The sequence below is a fragment of the Herpailurus yagouaroundi genome, unplaced genomic scaffold (assembly GCF_014898765.1).
Source record: "Herpailurus yagouaroundi ecotype Mexico unplaced genomic scaffold, PumYag 194, whole genome shotgun sequence".
Lineage (NCBI taxonomy): Eukaryota > Metazoa > Chordata > Mammalia > Carnivora > Felidae > Herpailurus > Herpailurus yagouaroundi.
The window spans coordinates 3,431,582-3,457,157 of NW_024412425.1; the positions used below are offsets into that span (position 1 = coordinate 3,431,582).

Genomic DNA, 25,576 nt, shown 5'->3' on the forward strand with positions numbered 1-25,576 from the left:
TTTGATAAACAAAGACAGTATACATGTATATTTTTCTCTCTTAGTTAACTGATTTAAATATCAACTATATGAAATAACATGTTTTATTAGGCCTACAATATATAAAAGTATAATTTGGGAGGGGCCAAGATGGCAGAACAACATGGAAGTTTTTTTTGCGTTTCGTATCCATGAAATACAGCCATATCAACACTAAACCATCTTGCACATGTAAAAACTGATTTGAGAAATAACACAACAATCTGCACAACCTGAACCAGAGAACAACCACATTCACTGGTGCTGGAACAAGGACGTTAAGGGTGAAGCCTGGTGCCAGATGTGTGTTGTGATTTTCCATATCCCTGAAATGCTGCTACAAGATCATGTGAACTTTTTCTGGGATGGGCTGGCACCCAGCCACGGTCTCTGGGCATCAGCTGCAGCATGGTCCCACAAACGTTCCCGGGTGCGACTGGCACCTGGCCATTACTTGGTGAGACCCTCCCCCAGAAGGTCTGCACAGGTAAAAGCCGCAGTCTCTCAGTAGTGAGGAGAAACACAGCCACAACTGAGAAAAAACGCAGAGGGGGAGGTACAGCCTGGCAACCTGACACCTTGGTCATGGACAATGTAGAACTAGGGAGTGGATGGAAGGTGAAGACAAAGGATGGGTGCACAATTGCTGATCAGGGAGAACAGTGTTCCGATACTAGAGAGTGGGTATCTGGGTGGTGCCATCTTCACCTCTCCTGCGCATGTGCATACACACCTCTAAGTGCCAAAACAATCCACCCCAGTAAGCTAAGCAGTGCCATCTAGTGGAGAACGGAGCCATTACACTAAGCCCTGCCCAACTGGACCAACCTCGCTCTTAAGGAACACCACAAGTCTCTCCGCCTGCTCAGTTTACAGACTATAAAGTGCTTCATAGTTTGACTTCTAGGGGAAAATGATGTAATTTCAATCGTATTTCAGTCTGTTCGCTGGTCCATCTATTCAACTTTTTTTTCTTTTTGTGAATACAGAAAGAAATTTATTTTTATTGTCAATTTTTATTACCATTTTTCTTTAATTTTTTCTACTATATTTACTTTTGTAAATTTTTCTTTTTTTTTTTTTTGTAAACGTTTATTTATTTTTGGGACAGAGAGAGACAGAGCATGAGTGGGGGAGGGGCAGAGAGAGAGGGAGACACAGAATCGGAAACAGGCTCCAGGCTCCAAGCCATCAGCCCAGAGCCTGACGCGGGGCTCGAACTCACGGAGCGCGAGATCGTGACCTGGCTGAAGTCGGACGCTTAACCAACTGCGCCACCCAGGCGCCCCAACTTTTGTAAATTTTTCAAATTTTATTTTACTTATATCATTTCATATTACATTTCATTGTATTCATTTTTCAAATTTTCAAACATTTTCCTTTTCTTTTTTTTTTTTCTTGTCTTTCCCTTCTTTCTCTAATCTATCAAGCACCTTTCAACAAGCAGACCAAAACAGACCTAAGATCATAGCATAATTTGATTTTTTGTGTGTTGCTTTTAATATTTTTAATTTAATATTTTTCCCCTTATTCTTTTTCTTCCTTCAAAATGATGAAATGCAGGAATTCACCCCAAAAGAAAGAGCAGGAAGAAATAACAGCCAGGGACTTAACACAGATACAAGGAAGATGTCTGAACCAGAATTTAGAATCGCGATAATAAGAATACTAGCTGGGGTTGAAAATAGATTAGAATCCCTTTCTGCGGAGATAAAAGAAATAAAAGCTAGTCAGGACAAAATAAAAAATGTTATAACTGAGCTGCAATCTCGAATGAATGCCACAATGGCAAGGATGGATAAGGCAGAGCAGCGAATCGGCAATATAGAGGATGAACTTATGGAGACTAATGAAGCAGAAAGAAAGAGGGAGACTAAGGCAAAAGAGCATAATTTAAGAATTAGAGAAATCGATGACTCATTAAAAAGGAACAACATCAGAATCATAGGAGTCCCAGAAGATGAAGAGAGAAAAAAGGGGGTAGAAGGGTTATGTGAGCAAATCCTAGCGGAAAACTTTCCCAACCTGGGGAAAGACACAGATATCAAAATCCAGGAAGCACAGAGGACTCCCATTTGATTCAACAAAAACCAACTGTCAACAAGGCATATCATAGTTAAATTCACAAAATACTCAGGCAAGGAAAGAATCATGAAAGCAGCAAGGGAAAAAAGTCCTCAACTTACAAGGGAAGGGAAGACAGATCAGGTTTGTAGCAGACCTATCCACAGTAACTTCGCAGACCAGAAAGGAGTGGCAGGATATATTCAATGTGCTGAATCATAAAATATGCAGCCAAGAATTCTTTATCCACCAAGGCTGTCATTCAAAACAGAAGGAGAGATAAAAAGTTTCCCAGACAAACAAAAATTAAGAGTTCATGACTACTAAACCAACCCTGTAAGAAATTTGAAGGGGGACTGAGGGAAGACAAGACAAAAAAACCAAAAACAAAACAAAACCCCCAAACACCAAAAGCAACAAAGACTAGAAAGGACCAGAGAACACCACCAGAAACTCCAACTCTACAGGCAACATAATGGCAATAAATTCATATCTTTCAGTACTCACTCTAAACATCAATGGACTAAGTGCTCCAATCAAAAGACATAGGGTAACAGAACAGATAAGAAAACAAGATCCATCTATATGCTGTTTATGAGAGACCCACTTTAGACCTAAAGACACCTTCAAATTGAAAGTAGGGGGATGGAGAACCATCTATCATCTTAATGGTCGCCAAAAGAAAGCCAGAGTAGCTATACTTACATCAGACAATCTACACTTTATTTTTTTTTTTCAACGTTTATTTATTTTTGGGACAGAGAGAGACAGAGCATGAACGGGGCAGGGGCAGAGAGAGAGGGAGACACAGAATCGGAAACAGGCTCCAGGCTCTGAGCCATCAGCCCAGAGCCCGACGCGGGGCTCGAACTCACGGACCACGAGATCGTGACCTGGCTGAAGTCGGACGCCTAACCGACTGCGCCACCCAGGCGCCCCGACAATCTACACTTTAAAATAAAGACTAAAACAAGAGATGAAGAAGGGCATTATATAATTAAGGGGTCTATACACCAAGACCTAACACTAGTAAACGTTTATGCTCCAAATGTGGGAGCACCCAAATATATAAATCAATCACAAACATAAACTCATTGATAATAATACCATAATAGTAGGGGACTTGCAACATCCCACTTACAACAATGGACAGATCATCTAAACAGAAAATCAACAAGGAAACAATGGCTTTGAATGACATTGGACCAGATAGACTTAAGAGATATATTCAGAACATTTCATCCTAAAGCACAGGAACACACATTCTTCTCCAGTGCACATGGAACGTTCTCCAGAATAGATCACATACTGGGACACAAATCAGCCTCAAAAAGTACAAAAAGATCAAGATCATACTGTGCATATTTCAGACCACAATGCTATGAAACTCGAAATCAACCACAAGAAAAACTTTGGAAAGATAACAAATACTTGGAGACTAAAGAACATCCTACTAAAGAATGAATGGGCTAACTAAGAAGTTAAAGAGGAAATTAAAAAGTACATGGAAGCCAATGAAAATGATAACAACAGCCCAAAACCATGTGACACAGCAAAGGCGGTCATAAGAGGAAAGTATATAGCAATGCAGGCCTTCCTAAAGAAGGAAGAAAGATCTCAGATACACAACCTAACTTTACACCTTAAAGAGCTGGAAAAAGAACAGCAAATAAAACCCCAAACCAGCAGAAGACAGGAACTAATAAAGATTAGAGCAGAAATCAATGCTATCAAAACCAAAAAACAGAAGAACAGATCAATGAAACCAGAAACTGATTCTTTGAAAGAATTAACAAAAATTGATAAACCCCTAGCCAGTATGATCAAAAAGAAAAAGGAAAGGACCCAAATAAATAAAATCAAGAATGAAAGAGGAGAGATCACAACCAATGCAGCAGAAATAAAAACAATAATAAGAGAATATTATGAGCAATTATACACCAGTAAAACGGGCAATCCAGAAGAAATGGACAAATTCCTAGAAACATATAAACTACCAAAACTGAAACAGGAAGACAGAAAATTTGAACAGACCCTTAACCCATAACCAGAAATCAACTTAGTAATCAAAAATCTCCCAAAACCAAGAGTCCAGGGCCAGATGGCTTTCCAGGGGAATTTTACCAAACATTTAAGGAAGAGTTAACACCTATTCTCTTGAAGCTGTTCCAAAAAATAGAAATGGAAAGAAAACTTCCAAATTTGCCAGTGCTGAATCCAGCATTACCTTGATTCCAAAACCAGAAAAAACCCCACTGAAAGGAGAACTATAGACCAATTTCCCTAATGAACATGGGTGCAAAAATCCTCAACAAGATATTAGCCAACCAGATCCAACGATACATTAAAAAAAAATTATTCACCGTGACCAAGTGGGATTTATACCTGGGATGCAGGGCTGGTTCAATATCCGCAAAACAATTAACATGATTCATCACATCACTAAAAGAAAGGACAAGAACCGCATGATCCTCTCAATAGATGCAGAGAAAGCATTTGACAAAATACAGCATCCTTTCTTGATAAAAACCCTCAAGAAAGTAGGGATAGAAGGATCATACTTTGAGGTCATAAAAGCCATATGTGAAAGACCCAACACTGATATCACCCTCATTAGGGAAAAACTGAGAGCTTTCCTCCTAAGGTCAGTAACAAGACAGGGATGTCCACTCTCGCCACTGTTATTCAACATAGTATTGGAAGTCTTAGCTTAAGCAATCAGACAACACAAGGAAATAAAAGGCATCCAAATCAGCCAGGAGGAGGTCAAACTTTCACTCTTTGCAGATGACATGATACTGTATATGGAAAACCCTAAAGATTCCACCAAAAAAATGCTAGAACTGATTCATGAAGTCAGCAGAGTTGCAGGATATAAAATGAATGTACAGAAATCAGTTGCATTCCTATACACCAATAATGAAGCAAACGAAACAGAAATCAAGGAATCAATCCCATTTACAGTTGCACCAAAAACCATAAAATACCTAGGAATAAATCTAACCGAAGAGGTGAAAAATCTATATGCTGAAAACTATAGAAAGCTTATGACAGAAATTGAAGAAGACATAAAAAAATGGAAAAAGATTCCATGCTCCTGGATTGGAAGAACAAATATTGTTAAAATATCAATACTACCCAAAGCAATCTACATACATATTCAATGTAATCTCTCGAAATAACATCAGCATTCTTCACCGAGCTAGAACAAACAATCCTAAAATTTGTATAGAAACAGAAAAGGTCCCAAATAGCCAAAGCAATCTTGAAAAAGAAAGCCAAAGCAGGAGGCATCACAATCCCGGACTTCAAACTGTATTACAAAGCTGTAATCATCAAGACATGATACTGGCACAAGAACTGACACTCAGATCAATGGAACAGAATAGAGAATGCAGAAATGGACCCACAAACGTATGGCCAACTAATCTTTGACAAAGCAGGCAAGAATATCCACTGGAATAAAGACAGTCTCTTCAGCAAGTGGTGCTGGGAAAACTGGACAGCGACATGCAGAAGAATGAACCTGGACCACTTTCTTACACCATACACAAAAATAAACTCAAAATGGATGAAAGACCTAAATGTAAGACAGGAAGCCATCAAAATCCTCAAGGAGAAATCAGGCAAAAACCTATTTGACCTTGGCCGCAGCAACTTTTGACTCAACACGTCTCTGGAGGCAAGGGAAACAAAAGCAAAAATGAACTACTGGGACCTCATCAAAATAAAAAGCTTCTGCACAGGGAAGGAAACAGCAAAACTAAAAGGTAACCAACAGAATGGGAGAAGATATTTGCAAACGACATATCAGATAAAGGGTTAATATCCAAAATCTTTAAAGAACCTACCAAACTCAACACCCAAAACACAAATAATCCAGTGAAGAAATGGGCAAAAGACACGTATAGACACTTCTCCAAAGAAGACATCCAGATGGCTGATTAACACGTGAAAAAATGCTCAACATCATTCATCATCAGGGAAATACAAATCAGAACCACAATGAGATACCACCTGTCAGAATGGCTAATATTAACAACTCAGGCAACAGCAGATGTTGGTGAGGATGTGGAGAAAGAGGATCTCTCTCTTTTGCACTGCTGGTGGGAATGCAAGCTGGTGCAGCCACTCTGGAAAACAGTATGGAGGTTCCTCAAAAAGTTAAACATAGAACTACCGTATGACCCAGCAATTACACTACTAGTTATTTATCCAAGGGATACAGTTGTGCTGTTTTGAAGGGGCAGAGGCACCCCCATGTTTATAGCAGCACTTTCAACAATAGCCAAAGTACGGAAAGAGCCCAAATGCCCATCGATGGATGAATGGATAAGGAAGATATGGTATGTGTATATATATGTATGTATATATGTATATATGTATGTATATACATATATATACGTATACATATATGTATATATGTATGTATATATGTGTCTATATGTATATATACACACACATATATAGACGTATATATATACACGTATATATACACGTGTATATATATATACACACATATATACATATATGTACATACATATATATACATATATAATGGAGTATTACTCGGCAATCAAAAAGAATGAAATCTTGCCTTTTGCAACTACATGGATGGAACTGGAGGGCATTATGCAAAGTGAAATTAGAGAAAGACAAAAATCATAGGACTTCACTCATATGAGGACTTTAAGGTACAAAACAGATGAACATAAGGGAAGGGAGCAAAAATAATATAAAAACAGGGAGGGGGGAAAAAACCATAAGAGACTCTTAAATATGGAGAACAAACAGAGGGTTATTGGAGGGGTTGTGGGAGGGGGGATGGGCTAAATGGGTAAGGGGCATTAAGGAATCTACTCCTGAAATCATTGTTGCACTATCTGCTAACTAATTTGGATGTAAATTAAAAATAAATAAGAAAGGATAATATAAAAATAAAAGTATAATTTGTACTTCTATAACACAAAGGAGGTGGGTAGCAAAGCTATACTGGGTAAGTAACAATACAGATGGTACTTTGAATCCACAGCATCAAATGAAGAAAATCAAAAACAATAAGGGGCACCTGGCTGGCTGAGCTGGCAGAGCATGTGACTCTTGAGCTTGGGATCATGAGTTCAAGCCCCCCATTGGGTGCAGAGCTTACTTAAAAAAAAAAAAAAAAAGATACAATTAATACAACAAACGCTATATATGTATATAAGATTTCTTTTGTTCTGCTTTTTAAAAGACAACATTTCTATATCTCATTGGAATTTAGTATATACTGGAAGCTGTACACATTAAGCTCTGGATCAACCATTAAAAATATTTGCAAATCATTTATCTCATAAGGGGTTAAGTACCCAAAATATATAAAGGATTCCTACAACTCAGTATAAAAAAAGACACAATCCAATTAAAATATGGGCAGAGGATCTGAATACATATTTTCTCCCAAAATACAAGAGGCAAACAAATAAATGAAATGGTGCTCCATATCATTAATCGTCAGAGAAATGCAAATCAAAACCACAATGAGATACTGATTTACACCTGTTAGAATGGCTATTATCAAAAAGAAAAGGAGTAACAAGTGTTGGAAAGTTGTGGAGGAAAGGGAAACCTACACTATTGAGAATGTAAATGGGTGCAGCAGTTATGGAAAACACTATGGAGGTTCCTTAATAAAGTAAACATAGAACTATTGTATGATCTAGCAATTCCACCTCTGGATATTTATCTAAAGGAAATGAAATCTCTCAAAAAGATTTCTGCAGACTCTAGGTTCACTGCAGCATTATTTACAATACACAAGGCATGGAAACAACTAAACGTTCATTGATGGGTGGAATGTTAAAGAAAATTTGGTGTATACACAATGGAATGTTATTTTGCCATAAAAAAACTAAGGAAATCCTGCCATTTGCAACTACATGAATTGACCTTGAGAGGATTATGCTAGGGGAAGTAAGTCAGAGAAAGACAAATACTGAATGATCTCACTTATATCTGGAATTAGATTTAAAAACAAAACACCTCACAAATACAACACATTGGTAGCTTCCATAGGTGTGGGGATAAGTGGAAGGGTGGGTGGGCGAAATAGGTGAAAGTGGTCAAGGAAGGTACAAATTCCCAGTTATAAAGTAAGTCAAGGGGATATTAATGTACAGCATAGTAATTATACTTAATGATACAGCCTATGTTTGAAAGTGGCTAAGCTATTAAATCTTAAAAGTTCTCATCAGAAGGAAAAAAGTTAACAGAAGAAGGTGATGGATGTTAACTAAATTTATTTCTGTAATCATTTTGTAATATATACATATATTAAATCATGTATACCAAAAGTAGTTGTATGTCAATTATATCTCAGTAAAACTAAATGAATTAAGAACGGTGGTGAAGGCAACTAAAAGGCAAAAATATATAACCCAATAGTATTGCATTTTTTTGTTTGTTGTTCCTCCTTTTTTGCAATACGTTTAAAGACCTGCATAAAACATAATTATAAACCTATTTAAAGGGTACACTGTATAAAGATATAATCTAGGACAAAAGCAACTTTAAAAGGGAGAACTTGAGCAGTTACAGGGGCAAAGTTTTTCTATTAAAGCTAAATAGGCGTACAGTGAAGGTTTGACTCAGCGGGTCTGAAATGTTTAAAGCTTTGCCTATTCCAAACAAAAGTGAAGGTCCTTTACGAGCTCCTGGTAGATTACCTGGCATTTAATGATTTTAATCTGTATCCTGTCACTGGGGGGGGGGGGGGGGGTGGGGGGGGCAAAAACTGAGTACAACAGTTTTTCTGACTTTTTAAAAAATCAGAGCCACTGGGTGGCTCAGCTGGTTAAGTGTCCAACTTCAGCTCTAGTCATGATCTCACAGCTCATGAGTTTGAGCCCCACATCAGTCTCTCTATTGTCAGCACAGAGCCTTTGTGGTATCTTCTGTCTCCCTCTCTCTCTGCCCCTCCCCGCTCATGCACGCACTCTCTCTCAAAAATAAACCTTTTTAAAAAGAAAAAAACTCATGCAAAAAAATGTTTATTTTGAGAGAGAAAGAGAAAGTGGGGGGGGGTGGGCAGAGAAAGAGAGAGAATCCCAAGCAGGCTCCATGCTTTTAGCACAGAGCCCCCTGAAGGGCTCTATCCCACAAATCAGGAGATCATGACCTGAGCTGACATCAAGAATTGGGACATTTAACTGACTGAGCCACCCAGATGCCCCAACTTTTTTTTACTTTTGTGAGTCCTTCTAGAAAATCACTGAACCTGAGAGTGATTTTGGGACCCCTGAATAAAGTTAGTTTTATTTCAAACTAGTTCATCACAAATGCAAATTTTTAATTGAAATCTACAGGATAAATGCTAATAAAATGATTAAATTGTATAATGAATAGGAAATATAAAAGGAGTCAAATGGTAAACTACAAAAAAAAGTCAGTGGAACAGAAAGGAAGTCATTAATTAGGGATAGAAAAGCACAGAAGAGGGGCACCTGGGTGGCTCAGTCAGTTAAGCATCCAACTTCAGCACAGGTCAGGATCTCACAGCCCATGGGTTCGAGCCCCACATTGGGCTCTGTGCTGACAGCTCAGAGCCTGGAGCCTGCTTTGGATTCTGTGTCTCCCTCTCTCTCTGTCCCTCCCTCGCTCTCTCTCTCTCAAAAATAAATAAACATTAGAAAATTTAAAAAAAAAAATAGAAGACAGTATATATAGAAAACAAGTAGAAAAGTCCTCCTCAGTTATTACTTTACATGCAAATGTATTAGAATCTTCAACTAAAATGCAGAGATTGGCAGAATGGATAGAAAATACAGTGCAACTGTAGTCAGTCTACAACAAACTGATGACAAATCCAAACATATAAATAGGTTGAAAATAGGATATAAAAATGTGTTGCATACCAGTAGTCCTCAAAGAATTGGAAGCCTACATGAGACCAAATAGGCTTAGAAGAGACAAGAGACAAAGGAACATCTTCTATGTTGATAAAAGGGGTCAGCCCACCAAGAAAATACAACTACTATGAATATATATGCCTTAAAGCCCCAAAATATATGAAGCAACAATTGACAGGATTGAGGGGAGGAATAGAAAGTTCTACAATAAAGTTTGAGACTCCAATAAACCAACTCCAATAATGGATAGAAAGACTAGGCAAAAGATAATTTGGAAATAGGAGAGTACAGCAACACTATAAATCAATTGGACATCCCAGACATACACCGAACACAACACCAAATACCAGAATACATATTCTCAAGTACAAATGAAAAATGGTCTAGAATAGATCATATGTTAGGCCATAAAAGAAAACACAACACAATGGAATATTAGCCATCAAAAGGAAACAATTACTGATACCTGTTACATCATGTGAAATTTGAAAACATGCTAACTGGAAGAGGCCAGACACAAATGCCTTTCAATTATTATATTGTTGTCCCATTTATATGAATATTAATCCATTTATTTGAAATACCTAAAATAGATAAAACTTTAGATTTTGAAAAATTCGTTATTGCAGGGGGTTGAGGGAGAGGCAGTAAAGAGTGATTACTTACGGGGTACAGAGTTCCCTTTCGGGATGATGAAAAATTCTGCAATTAGATGGTAAAGGTTGCACATTGTGTGTTTACTTAATATCACTGAATTGTATACTGTAAAATGATTAAATAGCAAATCCTGTTATGTATATTTTCACAATTAACTGACAGAAATAGAGAAAGACAATTCAGCAAAAGTGGCCACACACGTCTATCCCACGCTCATAATGGATAGAACAATTAGGAAAAAAGGTCAAGGAAACAGAAAAATCTATAACCAACACTATAAACCACTTAGACTTAACATACATTTATAAAACACTTCACCCAACAATAGCAAAATATACATTCTTTTCAAATGCACATGGAATATTTTCCACAAGAAACTATATGCTAGGCTAGAACAGAAAACTAAATTTAAAAAAAAACAATAAAAAACAGTTTGTCTATCCATAATGTAGTTACAAATAAATAACGGAAAAATGGGAAACTCCAAAACATGGAATTTAAAAAAAACACTCCTAGGGGCGCCTGGGTGGCTCAGTCGGTTAAGCGTCCAACTCAAGCTCAGGTCATGATCTCACTGTCTGTGAGTTCAAGCCTGGGCTCTGTGCTGACAGCTCAGAGCCTGGAGCCTGCTTCGGATTCTGTATCTCCCTCTCTCTCTGCCCCTCCCCCATCATGCTCTGTCTCTGTCTCTGTCTCTGAAAAATGGATAAAGCTTAAAAAATTTTTTTAAACAAAACACTCCTAAATAATCAATATATTAAAAATGAAAAAGGAAGGGCAGCTGGGTGTCTCAGTCGGTTGGGCGTCCGACTTCAGCTCGGATCATGATCTCACAGTCCATGAGTTTGAGCCCTGCATTGGGCCCTGTGCTGACAGCTCAGAGCCTGGAGCCTGCTTCAGATTCTGTGTCTCTCTCTCTCTGCCTCTCCCCTGCTCATGCTCTCTGTCTCAAAAATAAATTAAAAAACGTTAAAAAAATTTTTTTTAATGAAAAAGGAAACTAGAAAACAATTTGCGAATAATAAATGAAGACAACATATCAAAACTTATGACATGCAATTAATGATTAGAGGAAAGCTTTTAAAGTTTAAAGTGCCTGTAATTAAAAGTAAATATCTAGGTCAAATTTAACCTCCCTCCTTAAGTCACTGTGAAAAGAGTAAACATATCATATATGAAAAATATCCAAAAATAAATGAAACTAAAATCTGGTTCTATGAAAAGTGGGTTTTTTTATTAAAAATTTTTTAAATGTTTATTTATTTTTGAGTGGGGGGGGGCAGAGAGAGAGGAAGACACAGAATCTGAAGCAGGCTCCAGGCTCTCAGATGTCAGCACAGAGCCTGACTGACACAGGGCTCGAACCCACAAACCGCAAGATCGTGACCTGACCAAAGTCAGATGCTTAACCAACCTAGCCACCCAGGCGCCCCTGGTTCTATGAAAAGTTTTTAAAAGTTCACAAATGTTTAGATGATCAAGAATGACCAGAGAGAACAAAGACTCCTATTACCACAATCATAAGTGAAAGAGGGGACAGTACTACCAACCTTACAGAAATAAAAATTGATTACAAAGGAATAGGATGAACAATTGTACAACAAGAAATCAGGAAGCCCTTGGGGCGCCTGTGTGGCTCAACTGGTTCAGTGTTCAACTCTTGGTTTCCACTCAGGTCATGATCTCACGGTGCATGGGATTGGGCCCCCGTGTCAGGGCTCTGTGCTAACAGCATGGAGCCTGCTTGGGATTTCTCTCTCTCTCTCTCTCTCTCTCTCTCTCTCTTTCTCCCTCTGCCTCTCCTCTGCTCATGCACTATCTCTCTCTCAAAATAAATAAACATTTAAAAAAATCAGAAAACTCAGATGAATTGGATAAAATCATACAAAGGCACAAACTTCCAAATCTACTCATGGAGGTAGAATATTTGAATAATAGTCTAACAAATAAGTAAATGAATTAGTTATTTTAAAAACTACCCATAAAGAAAAGCCTAGGTCAGCACAGCTTCACAGTTAAAGTCTACCAAACCAAGCAGAATACTAATTCTTTACAAACTCTTGAAGTAAAAAGGAGGGAAAACTTCCTAATTTTATGAACTCAAAATTAACCTGATAGCTACATCAGAAAAAGACATTACAAAAAAGGGCAACTATCACTAATACCTTTTATGAATATGGATGCAAAAAATCTAAACAAAACACTAGTCATCTGAATCTAGGAACATATAAAAAGAATTATATACCTTGACCAAGTGGGATTTATCTGTGGAATTCAAAATTAGATTGTTAATCTAATGTAACATATCGGAATCATAAAAAATAGGAGCACATGGGTGGTTCAGTCAATTAAGCATCTGACTCTAGATTTTGGCTCAGGTCATGATCTCACCGTTCATGGGTTCAAGCCCTGCCTCAGGCTCTGCACTGACAGTGCTGAGCCTGCTTGGGATTCTCTCTCTGCCTCTTTCTCTGCCTCTTCCCCACTCACGTGCTCTGTTTCTCTCTCTCTCTCAAAATAAATAAAACTTTAAAAAATAAAAAATAAACTACATGACCATCTTCATTCATGAAGAGAAAGCATTTACAAAATCCAACACCCTTTCATGACAAAAGAGAGTGAACGTATGAATAGAAGGGAACTATCTCCACAGGATAAAATTGACAGCTACCATTAGACTTAGTGATGCTTACCCCTCGATGTTGGAAGAGGACAAGTCTATACTTTATTGCCTCTTCTAATCAACATTGTTCTACAGATCTAGCTGGGACAAATAGGAAATATCAATAAAGGCACCCATAGTGGAAAGAAGGAAGGAAAATGATTTCCATTAATAGATGGTATGACCTTATATACAGAAAATCCAAAAATTTGACTATAACACTATTAGAATGGAGCAAGATTGCAGGATGCAAATAAATATGCAAAAATAAAATATTTTTATACATATGCAATAACAATCTGAAATAAGTAATTCCATTTATAATAGTATCCAAATTAATAAAATATTTGACAAAAATTCAAACTGTATACTTTAAAAAATACAAAATACTAATGAAAGAAGTTAAGGTAATTAAGTGAAGATCATCCCATGTTTATGAACCAGGCTACTCAATAATAAGATCACGATATTCTCCAAAGTGATCTAAATGTTATGCAACTCCTGTCAGAGTCCCAACTGGCTTCTTTGTAGAAACTGACATGCTGACTTCTAAATTCATACGAAATTGCAAGTAATTCAGAATAACCAAATCAGTTAGGGAAAAAAAAAACAACCCTGAAAAACTAACATTTACCAATCTAAAAGTTACAAATATACAATAATCAAAGCAGTTGGACACTGGCATAAGGTTAGATGTATCTACTGTTTTGTTTTTTGGTTTTTTTAGAGAGCACAGGCAGGGGAGAAGGGCAGAGGGAGAGAGAGAATCCCAAGCAGGTCCCACACCCAGCATGGAGCAGACTCGGGGCTCGGCTTGATCCCCACAGCCCTGTGATCATGACTCAAGCCAAAATCAAGTCGGACACAACTGACTAAGCCACCAGGCGCCCCATAAGGTTAGATATATTAATCAACAGAATAGAACTGATTGGAAATTAAATCCAGGTATCTCTCTGGTCCATTGATTTTTCTTTTTTATTTTGAGAGAGAGCGAGTAGGGAGGGGCAGAGAGAGAGAAGGAGAGGATCCCAAGTAGGCTCCATGCTGTCAGCACAGAGCCTGATGTGGGGCTCAAACTCACAAACTGTGAGCTAATGACCTGAGCGGAACCCAGGAGTCGGATGCTTAACCTACTGAGCCACCCAGGCGCCCCTCTGGTCAAATGAGTGTTGACAAGAGTGCAAAGACCTTTTAGTGGAGAAAGGACAGTCTTTTCAACAAATGATGATAGGAAAACTGGATAGCTACATACAAAAGAACGAAATTAGACCCTTTCCTCACAATATATACAAAGATGAACTAAAAACTGATCAATGACCCAACTATAAGGCATGCAAATATAAAACCTATAGAAGAAAATACAGGAGTAAATCATCATGACCTTAAATTTGGCAAAGGATTCTCGGCACACCAAAAGCACAAACAAGGAGAAAAAAATGGAAAAATTGGGCTTCATCAAAATTGAAATTTTCAAAGAACATTCCCGGTAAAACTGAAAACACAATCTACAGAATAGGAGAAAATATTTATAAATGATACATTTGATAAGGGTTTAATAGGGTTAAACCCTTGATAAGGGTTTATGTAAAGACGACCACAACTAAAGAACAAAAAGACATCTGGTAACAGATTTCAATAGACATTTCTCCAAAGAAGATATAGAAATGTCATTAAGCATGTGGAGGAAAAATATGCCAAAAGTCGTGATCAGGGAAATGCATATAAAAACCATAACAGGGGCACCTGGGTGGCTCAGTCGGTTTTGTGACCCACCTCGGCTCAGGTCATGATCTCACGGTCCGTGAGTTCGAGCCCTGTGTCGGGCTCTGTGCTGACAGCTCTGAGCCTGGAGCCTACTTCGGATTCTGTGTCTCCCTCTCTCTCTGACCCTCCCCCGTTCATGCTCTGTCTCTCTTTGTCTCAAAAATAAATAAACACTTAAAAAATAAATAAATAAATTTAATGAGAGGGGTGCCTGGGTGACTCAGTAGATTGAGCGTCCGACTTCAGCTCAGGTCATGATCTTGCGGTCTGTGAGTTCAAGCCCAGCGGCGGGCTCTGTGCTGACAGCTCAGAGCCTGGAGCCTACTTCCGACTCTGTTTCTCCCTTTCTCTCTGCCCTCCCCTGCTCATGCTCTGTCTCTCTCTCTCTCTCTGTCAAAAACAAATAAACATTAAAAAATTTTTTTTAATAAAAAATTATTTAAAAAAAATTTAGAGAGAGCAAGAGCAAGTGCTGGGGGGTTGAGGGACAGAGGGAGAGGGAGACAGAAGATCTGAACCGGGCTCAGTGCTGGCAGCAGAGTCCCATGTGAGGTTCAAACTCATGAACTGCAAGATCATGACTTGAGCTAAAGTCAGATGCTCAACTGACTGAGCCACACAGGTGCCCCTATTAATTTATTTTGAAAGACAGCATGTGTGTGCAAGGTGGGTAGGGGCAGAGAGGGAGACGGAATCCTAAGCAGGCTCTGCACTGTTACTGCAGAGCCCAATGCAGGGCTCAATCTCACAAACTGTGAGATCATGACCTGAGGTGATATTAATAGTCAGACACTCAACCAGCTGAGCCACCCAGATGCTCCAACGGGATGATTCATTTAAAATGCTAAAAAGGCATCAGCTGGCTCTGTCCATAGAACATGCGACTCTTGATCTTGGGGTCGTAAATTCAAGCAACACATTGGCCACAGAGATTACTTAAAAAAAAAAAAAAGTTAAAATGCTAAAAGAAACACTGTCAACTGAAAACTTTATATGTGGCAAAATTGTCCTTTAGAAAATGGGGGGGGGTGTGTAAAAAAAAAAAGTTAAAAAAAGTGGGGGAGAAATTAAGACTTCCCTGATAAAGGAAAACTGAGAGTTCATTTTCACTAGACATTCTCTACAAAAAAATGCCAAAGGGAGACTTTCAAGTTGAAAGGAAGCCAGACAGTAACTCAAACCCATATGGAGATATAAAAAACTCCCGTAGAGGAAAATACATAGGGAAAATATAAAAGCCATTATTTTTGTAATTTTGGTTTAACTCCACTTTTTGTTTTCTACAGATATAAAAGATAAATGAATAAAAAATAGTTATATATACATTAATGGGTACACAGTACATAAAAATGTTAATTCATGGGACACCTGGCTGGCTCAGTTGGTGGAACATCCAACTCCTGATCTCATGGTCATGAGTTCAAGCCCCATGTTGGGCATAGAGCCTATTGAAAAAAAAAAAGTTGGGGTGCCTGGGTGGCTCAGTCGGTTAAGCGTCCGACTTCGGCTCAGGTCATGATCTCGAGGTCTGTGGGTTCGAGCCCCGCGTCGGGCTCTGTGCTGACAGCTCGGAGCCTGGAGCATGTTTCGGATTCTGTGTCTCCCTCTCTCTCAGACCCTCTCCTGCTCATGCTCTGTCTCTCTCTGTCTCAAAAATAAATAAACGTTAAAAAAAAAAAAGTTACCTCATGACTTAATCTAAAGTCAGTGAAAGTGAATCTGAAAAGTAGAGTTTTTGTATGTGAACAAAGTTGATGTCAATTTAAAATAGATTGTTATATAACTTTATGATATATACTTCCCATGGTAACCACAAACAGGATACTATAGAACATACCCAAAAGGGAATCAAAGAGTGTCACTATCGGTACAGAGTTTCAGTTTAGAAGATGAGAAAGTTCTGGAGATAGGTGGTGATGGTTGCATAACCATGTAAGTGTATTTAATGCCACTGAATTTTAACCTTAAAAATGTTTAATATACTAAATCTTATTTAAATATATTTTAGCAGGGGCGCCTGGGTGGCTCAGTCGGTTAAGCGGCCGACTTCGGCTCAGGTCATGATCTCACGGTCCGTGAGTTCGAGCCCCACGTCGGGCTCTGTGCTGATAGCTCAGAGCCTGGAGCCTGTTTCAGATTCTGTGTCTCACTCTCTCTCTCTGACCCTCCCCCATTCATGCTCTGTCTCTGTCTCAAAAATAAACGTTAAAAAAAAAACATTTAAATATATTTTAGCAGAGTAAAATACTACAGTGAGATACTACTTCATACCTACTAGGATACCTACAAAGAAAAACTCAGATACTAACAGGTGTTGGGGGATGTGAATAAATCAGAACCCTCATATGCTGCTGATTGGAATTAAAAATAGTGTGACTGCTTTGGAAAACAGTCTAGCAATTTTTCAAAATGTTCAAAATGGAGTTACCATATGATACAGCAATTCAACTGGTAGGCATATAGAAGAGAAACGAAGATGTATGTCTACACAAAAACTTGAACATGAATATTCTTTGCAGGATTACTCATAAGAATCAAAAGGTAGAGGGGTGCCTGGGTGGCGCAGTCGGTTAAGCATCCGACTTTAGCCAGGTCACGATCTCGCGGTCCGTGAGTTCGAGCCCCGTGTCAGGCTCTGGGCTGATGGCTCGGAGCCTGCAGCCTGTTTCCGATTCTGTGTCTCCCTCTCTCTCTGCCCCTCCCCCGTTCATGCTCTGTCTATCTCTGTCCCAAAAATAAATAAAAAACGTTGAAAAAAAATTTAAAAAAAAAAAAAAAGAATCAAAAGGTAGAGGAGTGCCTGGGTGGATCATTATATAAGCCTCCAACTGTTAATGACACAAATGCCCATCAAAAAATAGGACAGATGTGCCTGGATGGCTCAGTCAGTAGAGCATGTGACTTTTGATCTTGGAGTCATGAGTTGAACCCCATTTTGGGCATAGAGATTAGTTAAAAAAAAAAAAAAGGAGAGCAAAATAAAATAGGATTTATTCTTATTATGGGAGATTACCTAATGATAAAATAGTACAAACACAGATGATTCTCACAAATGTGAAATTAAGCAAAACAGGCCAGATAAAAATGTATACAATATTATGTAAAATCACATTTATATCAACTTCTTTTATATGAATCTAATTAAAATGAATCTATCATCATAGTGGTAAGAACAGTAGTTACCTTTGTTGAGGGTAGGGAGGGGTGAGTTGGTAATGACTAGAAGGAAATACGTTTTTCTTGATGAGTAAGAAAATGGTTAAATGGGTATATATACATGTTAAAATGTGATGGTTAAATGGGTATATATACATGTTAAAAACAAACTAGAATGTTGTTTGCATGATTTGCAGTAATTTATGTTTCAGTTAGAAAAAATATATAAAACACATGCAAAGATAAGGTGGCAGAGGTGAGTTTGGAATTCACATTCTTCTCACTACAAAGTAAGTTGTAACTCTGGTTCTTGCCTGTGTAGTTCAGAATTACTTCATTATGGAATGAAATCTGAGCATGAGTAATTTGCTGGAAAGTTAGAAATAATCTATAACCTACCAAAATACACTAAAGCATAAAGGTTAGTAAATAATTCCATTCACCTCCATGGATATCACTTGGGTGCAATAAAAATTATCTTAGTAGACCTGGAGTACACAGACTCTGCACTTTCCACAGAAAGGAATGGCCCTTGGCCAGCTACTGTGAGATAAGCTGGGAGCCCTTAGAATATCCTCCCTTTAAAAGCTTTTTTTGAGGGACACCTGGGTGGTTCAGTTGGTTAAGTGACTCTTGATTTCAGCTCAGGTCATGATCTCACAGTTCCTGAGTTCGAGCCTCATGTCGGGCTCTGTGCTGATGGTGTGGGGCCTGCCTGGGATTCTCTCTCCTCTCTCTCTGCCCTTCCCCTGCTCACTCACTCTCTCTCTCTCAAAAATAAATAAGTAAACTTAAAAAATAATAAAAGCTTTTTTGAGCTATGCCAAATAGTCTTTGCTAACAATGTGACTTTTGGTAAACTGTTTTGTTGCCAGGGGCCCTCTGTAGGGGCTTGAAATTGAGTAGGTAAGGGTAAATCACATAGTTACTCCATGCCTATATTTCATTTGTTTGTTTGTTTGTTTCCCGTGGCTGTTTCTGATCCTCAATAAAAACTCTGGACCCAAAAGCTCAGGTGAGCTTCCATGGCTCAGTTCACATGTGTTCTTACAAATTGTTGCTGGGAGAATTAAGCACTGTTTGTGTGAGTCCAATGGAAGCTCACATCTAGTTTTTTCCTGCTCTTCATCCTATGTGACTTTTCTCTTTGCTGATTTTAATCCTATGTGACTTTTCTCTTTGCTGATTTTAAATTATATCCTTTCATAACCACCATTTTCTTTAATTCTGTAAGTCTTAGCACATCATCAAATTTGAGGATGTTTTTGGGGAACTCTGACAAATCATGGCTTTAGTGTAAGTTGATCAAAACCTTATAGCCTTGGGTTTGTGTCAATTATATCCCTTTTCAACAACTACAAAGGGACATTGTCTGATTTCTTTAATAATCTTTCCCATACCCTACCATAGTTTTAGTCCTATTCATAGTATATATTTACATGGTCTGTTATAAACAAGTTAAGGGATAGAAGCTATGTCTCTTTAAGTTACATGAACAATACTGGCATACTTTAGGCACTTAATTACATGTTACATGAACAATATTGGCAAATTGTAGGCACTTAATATCTGATGTTTGACTTAGAAATGCAAATTCTAGAAATTCTTCCTTAGGAAACAGATATAAGGGTGCCTGGGTGGATCAGTTGTTGAGCATCCAACTTCAGCTCAGGTCATGATCTCACAGTTTGTGAGTTCAAAGCCCACATCAGGCTTGCTGCTGTCAGTATAGAGCCTGTTTCGGATCTTCTGTCTCTCCTCTCTCTCTCTCTCTGCTCCTCCCTCACTTATGCTCTCTCTCCCTCAAAAAAACATTTAAAAAAAGAAAAGAAACATATAAAAGCAGGGATGCCTGGCTGGCTCAGAGCATGTGACTCTTGATCTTGGGATTGTGAGTTCAAGCCCCATGTTGGGCATGGAGCCTACTTAAAAAAAAAAAAAAAAGAAAAGAGGGGTGCCTGGGTGGCTCAGTCGGCTGAGCGTCCAACTTTGGCTCAGATCATGATCTCATGGTCCGTGAGTTCGAGCCACGTGTTGGGCTCTGTGACGACAGCATAGAGCCTGGAGCCTGCTTCGAATTCTGTGTCTCCCTCTCTCTCTGCTCCTCCCCCACTCATGCTCTGTCTCTCTCTCTCTCTCTCCTTCAAAAATAAATTTAAAAAAGCATTAAAAAGAAAAGAAACATATGAATGCAGATAAAATTCTATTATAAAGATCCACATATACTACAAAATAGTTTATGATCATTCTGAATATCTAATAGTAGGCAATAAAGGTTAAATAAAGGTTAAATAAAGTATGGTGAGCTGTAGGTTGTCAATATCTGCAGTATTTGCCCTTGATCCATATTAAATGTTGATGAAAAAAATTTGATGAATTAGTGAGACAATCAGATTTAAAAAATGATCAGAGGTTGTATACTATCATAATAAAGAACATAGAATCTGTCATCCAAAATTCAGTTCATTAACCTTATTTTTGGTTGTTACTAACTGTGTAACTTTTTACTACATTACTTAACTGACTTTATTTCCTCATCAGTAAAATGGGAAAAACAACAGTGACCTACCTCAAAGTGTTGCTGTATGTATCAAATGAAATAAAACATATAAAGCACTTTCAGTGGCATAACAATGACACCAAGTAAAAGTTGCCTATTAATTGATGAACTTGTAAAGAATATTTCATGTATCTTGTTTCATTACTTTTGAAAATTCCCTTTGTTCTTCTCCTTTTTCTTACAGTGAAATTTGAGATTCTCAGGTCTGTTTTTCCATGTCATGGTAACTTATTTCAGTGTTCTTCCTCATTAATAATATTTGTCACAAAGATTCTCAAAAAGCATAGGAGGACAAATATTCTTGCCCTCCACATAAAGCTGCACACATATAACTAGTTTAAAGAATCTTATCTAACAAGTGACAGCTTGAGCCTAATAATAAAAGGCTCAATCTTGTTCCCATATCCAACACAGGAGTTATATGCATATTTACTTCTGTGTCTGTAAATATGTCCTTTCAAGTATAATGTGTATGATGAGGTCTTGTATGAAACTTGGATCTCCCAGATCATTCCTAGGTCTTATGAAAGAAATCACAATCTCTAAAAAATATGAAACTCTGAATAGCAGTCTTACTAGTTTTATTATGCTCCTCTGGTAATTGAAATTACAAAAGTTTTGAATATTTAGATGTGCCAGATCACATGGTGACCACTACCACTATCTACTTATAACTACATGTCTAGAAGTATGATAAAACTGTAACTTTGTCTCTTTTAAAAATGTGGCAAATTCATGGGCCAAATTTTTTTTTTAATGTTTATTTATTTTTGAGAGAGAAGGAGAGAGTGCAGTAATGGGGAAGGAGTAGTGAGAAGCAGGACAGAGGATCCAAAGCAGGCTGGCAGCACGGAGCATGACACAGGGCTCAAACTCATGAACTGTGAGATCATGACCTGAGCTAAAGTCAGACACTTAACTGACTGAGCCACCCAGGTACCCTCACGGGCCAAATTTCTTGTTGGCAGAAGCAAAATAAAAAACATACTCAAATGCATAAATCTTCCAAAAATAGCAAACTGAATTCAACAATACATTAAAAAGATCATATACCATGATCAAGTGAAATTTATTCCAGGAATGCTAGGATGTTTCCATATCCACAAGTCAATCAATTGACACACAATGAAGGATTAACAAAATTAAGGGTAAAAGGACAAAAAATTAAGGATAAAAATCATATGACCAGAAATCAATAGATCCAGAAAAAGCATTTGACAAAATTCAACATGAATTTGTTAAAAACTAAACAAAGTGGGCATTGAGGGAACATACCTCAACATAATAAGGTCATATATGACAAGCACAAAGCTAAGATCATACTCAGTGGTGAACATCTGAAAGCTTTTCCTCCAAGATCAGAAACAAGAAAGGATGCCCACTCTTACCACTTTTGTTCAACATCAGAAGTCCTAGCCAGAGCAATTAGGTAAGAAAAAAAATTAAAGGCCTCCAAAACAGAAACGAAGAAGTCAAACTGTCACTATTTGCAGATGACATTCTATTATTATTTATAAAATTTCTTTCTGATCATTAATTATTAGCATATAGAAATGCAACTGATTTTTGTACATTGATTTTGTATTCTGCACCTTTATTGAATTTATTACTTCTAAGAGGTTGTTTTGGTGTAATCTTTAAACAATCCCATTTACAATTGCATCAAAAATAATAAAAAAACAGGGGCGCCTGGGTGGCGCAGTCGGTTGGGCGTCCGACTTCAGCCAGGTCACGATCTCGCGGTCCGTGAGTTCAAGCCCCGCGTCGGGCTCTGGGCTGATGGCTCGGAGCCTGGAGCCTGCTTCCGATTCTGTGTCTCCCTCTCTCTCTGCCCCTCCCCTGTTCATGCTCTGTCTCTCTCTGTCCCAAAAATAAATAAAAAACGTTGAAAAAAATTTTTTAAAAAAATAATAAAAAAACATAGGAATAAATTTAACCAAAGAGGTGAAGGACCTGTACACTGAAAACTATAAGACAATGCTGAAAGAAACTGAGGAAGACACAGATAAATAGAAAGGTAATCCACGCTCATAGACTGGAAGAATTAAATACTGTTAAAACATCTAGACTACCACAAAAGATTGATAAATTCAATGCATCCCTATCAAAATTTCAATGACATTTTTCAGAGAAATGCAACAAACAATCCTAAAATATGTATGGAACCACAAAAGACCCTGAAGAGTGAAAGGAATCTTGAGAAACAAAGCTGGAAGCATCATGCATTTTTATTTTAAACTGTATTACAAAGCTATAGTGATCAAAATAGTTATGATATTAATATTTAAAAAAAGACACATTAGTCAATGGAATAGAACAAGGAGCCCAGAAAGAAACCCACATATAAATAGTCAATTTATGACAAAAGAGCCAAGAACATACAGTATTCATGACACAGTGTTGGAAAAACTGGACAACTACATGCAAAAGAATGAAATTGGAACATATTTTACACCATACACAAAAATGAACTTAAAATGGATTAAGGAGTTGAACATAGGACTTGAAACCATAAAGTTCCTAAAAGAAAACATAGTAAACTCCTTGACAATGGTCTGGGCAATGATTTTTGGATTGGACACCAAAAGCAACAAAAACAAAAATAAACAAGTGGGACTACAGCACATTAAAATGCCTCTGCACAGCAAAGGAAACCATCAACAAAATGAAAAGGTAACCTATTGAATGGGAAAAAAGAATTGCAAGTCATACATCTGATAAGAGGTTAATATCCAAGGTATATAAAGAACTGCTTCAACTCAACAGCCAAAAAACAATCTGATTAAAAATGGGTAGAGAGTCTGAATAGATATTTTCCAAAGAAGACATGCAAGTGGCCAATACACATGAAAAGTTGTTTACACCACTAATCATCAGGGAAATACAAATCAAAACCACAATGACACATGACTTCACACCTCCTAGAATGGCTACTATCCAAAAGACAAGAAATAACAAGTGTTGGGAAGGATGAGGAGAAAAGGAAATCTATTCTTGTGCACTGCTGGTGGAAATGTATATTGGTGCAGTTGCTATGGAAAACAGTATGGAGGTTCCTCAAAAAGTTAAAACAGAACTACCATATGATCCAACAATTTCACTTCTGGATATTTATCTGATGGAAACTTGAACATTAACTCAAAAAGATATATATAGATACCCCCATGTTCACGCAGCCTGGGTGTGGAGCCTGCTTAAGATTCTCTCTCTCCCTCTTCCTCTGCCCTTCCCCTGCTCAAGTGCGTGTGCAGAAGACACGAATTGACATTTTTACAAAGAAGACACCCAGATGGCTAAAAGACACATGAAAAATGTTCAACATTACTCATCATCAAGGAAATACAAGTCAAAACCATAATGAGATACCACCTCACACCTGTCAGAATGGCTAAAACTAACAACTCAGGAAACAGATGTTGGCGAGGATGTGGAGAAAGGGGAACCCTCTTACTGGTGGGAATGCAATCTCATGCAATCACTGTGGAAGCTCCTCAAAAGGGTAAAAATAAAACTACCTTATGACCCAAGAATTGCACTACTAGGTATTTATCCAAAGGATACCAAAATGCTGATTCGAAGGGGCACATGCACTCCAATGTTTATAACAGCAACAAAAATAGCCAAACTATGGAAAGAGCCCAAGGGTCCATGGACTGATGAATGGATAAAGAAGATGTGGTATAGACAGTGGAATATTACTCAGCCATCAAAGAAATAGAAATCTTCCCATTTGCAATGACATGGATGGAGCTAGAGTGTATTAACCTAAGGGAAATAAGTCACTCAGAAAGATAAATACCATATGATTTTACTCATATATGGAATTTAGGAAACAAAACAGATGAACATATGGGAAGGGGGAAAAAAAGAGAGATGGAAGCAAACCATAACAGATTCTTGATAGAGAACAAACTGAGGGTTGATGGAGGGAGGGAGGTGGGGGATGGGCTAGATGGGTGATGAGTATTAAGGAGGGCACTTATTATGATGAGCACTGGGTGTTGTATGCAAGTGATGAGTCACTAAATTCTACTCCTGAAACCATTATTACACTATGTTAACTAAGTAGGATTAAAATTTTTTTTCCATTTCATTTATTTTAGAGAGAGAGAGTGGGAGACAGCACGCACATGAGTGGGTGAGAAGGAAGAGGGAAAGAGAGTGAGAGAGAATCTCAAGCTGACTCCACGCTCAGTGAAGAGCCCAACACAGTGTATGATCCCACAACTTTGGGATCATGACCTAAGCCGAAATCAAGAGTCTGACATTCAACCAACTGAGCCACCCAGGCACCCCTTAACTAACTAGAATTAAAAAAAAAAAATGAGGGAGCACTTGGGTGGCTCAGTCAATATAGCGCCTGACTCTTGGTTTCAGCTTAGGTTATGATCACATGGGTTCACGGGCTTGAGACCCGTGTCAGGCACCATGGTGACAGCAGGGAGCCTGCTTGGGATTCTTTCTCTCTCCCTCTCTCTCTGCCCTTCCCCTGCTCGAGTGTGTGCGCACACGCCCTCTCTCCCAAAATAAATAAACTTAAAAAAAAGAAATACATATAAATAAACAATTTGGAAAAAGAAAACTAAGTTCTATTCTAGGACATTAGCAAATCTGATTTTCAAAGATTCCTTTTAAATCTCATCAAAATTAGGGGCGCCTGGGTGGCAAAGTCGGTTAAGCGTCCGACTTCAGCCAGGTCATGATCTCACGGTCCGGGAGTTCGAGCCCCGCGTCGGGCTCTGGGCTGATGGCTCAGAGCCTGGAGCCTGTTTCCGATTCTGTGTCTCCCTCTCTCTCTGCCCCTCCCCC

The 25,576-nt window shown here is 38.2% G+C and overlaps 1 protein-coding gene and 2 long non-coding RNA genes across 3 annotated transcripts in view; 2 read left to right on the top strand and 1 right to left on the bottom strand.

Annotated features, from left to right (window-relative positions):
- Positions 1 to 2,866, top strand: part of LOC121011387 (uncharacterized) — a 31,835-nt gene extending 28,969 nt beyond the window's left edge. The window contains exon 3 of the long non-coding RNA XR_005781592.1: positions 2,844 to 2,866. This is a non-coding gene — a long non-coding RNA (uncharacterized LOC121011387). The remainder of the gene's footprint in view (positions 1 to 2,843) is intronic.
- ZNF260 (zinc finger protein 260) overlaps positions 1 to 25,576 on the bottom strand; it is a 77,027-nt gene that overhangs the window by 47,580 nt on the left and 3,871 nt on the right. The window lies entirely within an intron of this gene.
- LOC121011395 (uncharacterized) lies at positions 17,362 to 18,068 on the top strand. The gene is made up of 2 exons (XR_005781599.1): positions 17,362 to 17,592; positions 17,840 to 18,068. It is a non-coding gene; the product is annotated as an uncharacterized LOC121011395 (long non-coding RNA).